Source organism: Vicugna pacos, chromosome 27, assembly GCF_048564905.1.
Source record: "Vicugna pacos chromosome 27, VicPac4, whole genome shotgun sequence".
Lineage (NCBI taxonomy): Eukaryota > Metazoa > Chordata > Mammalia > Artiodactyla > Camelidae > Vicugna > Vicugna pacos.
Window position 1 is genome coordinate 13,416,456 of NC_133013.1, and position 3,428 is coordinate 13,419,883.

General features: G+C 46.0%; 1 long non-coding RNA gene across 1 annotated transcript; it reads right to left on the bottom strand.

Moving 5' to 3' along the window:
- Positions 1-357: 357 nt before the first annotated feature.
- Positions 358-2,575, bottom strand: LOC140689858 (uncharacterized). Its single transcript, XR_012065004.1, has 2 exons — positions 2,454-2,575; positions 358-665 (listed from the first exon to the last, which is right to left on the bottom strand). It is a non-coding gene; the product is annotated as an uncharacterized lncRNA (long non-coding RNA).
- Between the last annotated feature and the right edge of the window lie 853 nt (positions 2,576-3,428).

The window sequence follows — 3,428 nt, forward strand, 5'->3', positions numbered from 1 at the left end:
GAAAAGAGGAAACGGTCTTTGTTTCCAACTTAAGTAAGAGTGTCATTCAACAGCTTGGACAGTACAGGGCTTTTTAATAAATTCTAAGGAGGCAGGATCCTCCCTGGTCTCTCTGGAGATGGGACAGACACCTGCAGCAAACAACTTCTAATATCAGACAGATGGACTTCAAATCTCAAAATAACAATTTAATCATAGTATTGTTTTGAGGGGCTTACTTACCCCCTCCAAGCTTTTGTTTGTGTGTGTGTGTTTTGTTTGTTTCCATAAGATGCAGCCAATTCCACCTTCCTGATAAGGTTGCTATGAAAATTAAAATGCATTATGCATATAAACTATCTGAGACATAGAACATGCTTAGTAGCTGCTGTATTTTTATTTGAATATAATACAGAGATGCAACTGAATCAAGTTTTCAAATAACTCTGAGTTTTGTTCAGGGAGCGCCAGTGATGTCAAGTGGTTCCCCTTCCCGTGACAAGTCTAGGGAGTGATGTGCACACGTCTGTCTGTGACAACTGCATCTGTCTGCACTACCCACTAAGGAGGCTGAGGTCTTTTCTAAGAGGCTGATCATTGGTCCCAGCCACTGGCCACTCGTCTCCAACAACCTGACCCAAGAGCAGCCATGTTTATCCATACGGCCCGTCTCAAATCATCGGAGCCTGGAAAGGAGAGAGAAAAATCTTTATCCACAGACTCCTAAGATAATGGCTCCGTTTTGGAAGAGGAGACAACTAAACCAGCTTCCAACAGCCATCTAAACTCCAGTTGGAGATTTTCACTCCCAGGAAAACTGACTTCCTCCTAATGTGAAAGTTCTACAGCATAAAGATGATGCTTATGGCCCTGAGGTTGCATATCATCTCTAACCACTTACAGCCTTCTGTCAAGTCTCAGATACTCTGCATAGCTGGGACACAGTTTCCCCCGTTAACTATCCAAATCATACTGTACAGAAGATTAAATGAGACAAAATATAAACTTTCTCTGGCACATGGTAGATGCCCAGTAAGTGGTAACATTACCCCTCTTTCTGTTACACTTGCATTGACGGGCTCCCCTTTTGCTGAGACAGTCTCATTCGTCTTCTTCCTCATTCTTTCTCCTGCTCCCCAGCCCCATTCCCACCCTCTGATTTCTTCTCCTTCCCACACCACCAAGTCCCAGAACGTAAGCCTCCGAACATCAGTCGGCACCCATCGGCCCAAGGCATATGGCCCCGCACAATCTCCCCATGATCTCACCCAGTTGGACTGTTATTTTCCCAGACTGGTATTAAGAAGCATAAGCCAGGAATGTTACATACACTGTCACGCCAGGGATTCTCAGGCCTGCAATGCAGATGGAGCGTTCCTAGAATTTTATGGTACAACACATGGGCCTCTACCCTCCTCTCCAGACCCCACGTGCTCCAGGGCCCAGAAGAAAGCTTCGGAGGCCCCCTGGCTCCCTGCTGCCCTCTCTCAGGCTTGTCTGCCAACCAAGTATCCCCTACCCTCCTCACAGTCAGCAACAGCAGCCACTGCTTGAGAAGGAGGGGGGCGGAGATTGCCAGGGGGAACAGGGAACCACACGGAGGTCCAGCGCATCCTATCTGGTTGAATAACCTGGTCCTGCCAAGCAACCCTGCTCCTCTACGGCCGGGAACTATGAGCATCCCCTGCAGTGGGGTGAGGAGGGTAAGCCTTCTATCCACCAACGTCCCACTGAGGGAAAAAGCAAGGATTTCACAGCTGTTGGACATGTAATAGAATGGCCAAAACTGTAATAAATTATCTGTGTAAATTATAAATATGAGCCACGGTTTTATTGTTCTGTAATTCCCAAAAGTAGAAGAGAAAAGCAAAGCAAAGTTGTAAGTGCTTCAGTCTAACACAGGAGAGGATGGCCGGTTGAGCATCACTGGGCCTCCGTCATCTCCCTTCCCCCCACCCACCCAACCCCTGCGTGGAATTGCACTGCTTTTCTTCCTTTATTACAAGTATTTCTGACTCTCCAGTCGCTCTATAATTTGCTGTCATCAGTTGTGGTTTCTTTCTTGGTAACTGCAATTACTTGAAAACAAAGTCAGTGTGAAAGTCTTTCTTCTTCCAGCCTGGCAACCGCCCCAGCTTTGCGTCTCACATGCCCCATCTTGCCGCCTCTCCCGCCTTGCCCCTTTGCTTCTCCCTCTCCTCTATCTGCCTCACCCCTCACCTGGTTGGGAATGGCCCTGGAAGAAAAGGAACAGGGTCACCAGTGTCTGTACATGAGGAGCAACCCTGTGCCCTCACACACAATAAATGGGTTCAACCCTGACTTCTACCTGGGCACATGGTAGCCCAGAACAAAGACTACATTTCCCAGGCTTCCTTGTAGCTGGGAATGGCCACGTGACTACGTGTAGACAAGTGTTACCCAGAATAATGCCTAGAACTTCTAGGTTGTGTACTTAAAAAGCAGAGCAGGACCTCCACTTCCCATTTCCCCCTTCCTGCTGGCAGAAATGCTGATGTGATGACTGGATCTGGAGCAGCTGTTTTAGACCACGAGGAGGAAGCCACTGGTTAAGAATAATACAGCAAGAATGTAGAAGGAGGCTGAAACCATGGAGATTACGGAGCTAACATTCCCCCTGGGACCCACATGGAATGTGACAGCGAAATAACCTTCTATGTTGTTTAACCTTCTACAATGTGGGGGACATTTTGTTACAGTGGTGGAATTCTCATCACTCTGTTTGCATGTTTCTCTATACATATAGATATGTGCATACATACATTCACACACACACACTCACAGTCATGCAGAAAGAGGACTTGGAAAGATACATACCAAAATGTTAGCCTAATTAATCCTGGAGGAAGGGATTCTGGTGATTTTTTCTTCTTCTTCTCGACACTTTGCTGTATGCTAAATTTTTTTGTTTCAGCATGTATTATTTCAAACAACAAAAATAAAGAAAAATCTAATAGATTGATAGATCGATAGATCGATAGATTGATTGATTGATTAATTCAAAGCCAAGGCAGCAAACATGTTAACCATCCTTCCAAACACTGGGGAGGAACTGGGCCCCAGATGGACCACACAGATCCCTCTCAACTCTTTGCCCTCTCCCTCACTCAGAGCGCAAGGCAGAGAGCAACTTCGAAAATATTAAAAAGGACTCGCTCCCACTCTGAGGTTCCAAGAACTCAGAGCAGCTCAAAGAAAGAGAAGATGAATGTTCACAACTACACTCAGTGTTCTGAAAATGCAAATAAAATCAGTGCATTGACCCCTAGGAGGACTACACAGATTGACTGAACTGTCATGTTTCTCTGCTGCGGCTCAACTCGGTGTTGATCCCGTCTCGGGCAACCTCATACAGATCAGAGCCCTAGAGAGGACAAATATATCTCCTGTTCAAATGAAAAGTGAGGAAAATAATGACTACTTAGCAA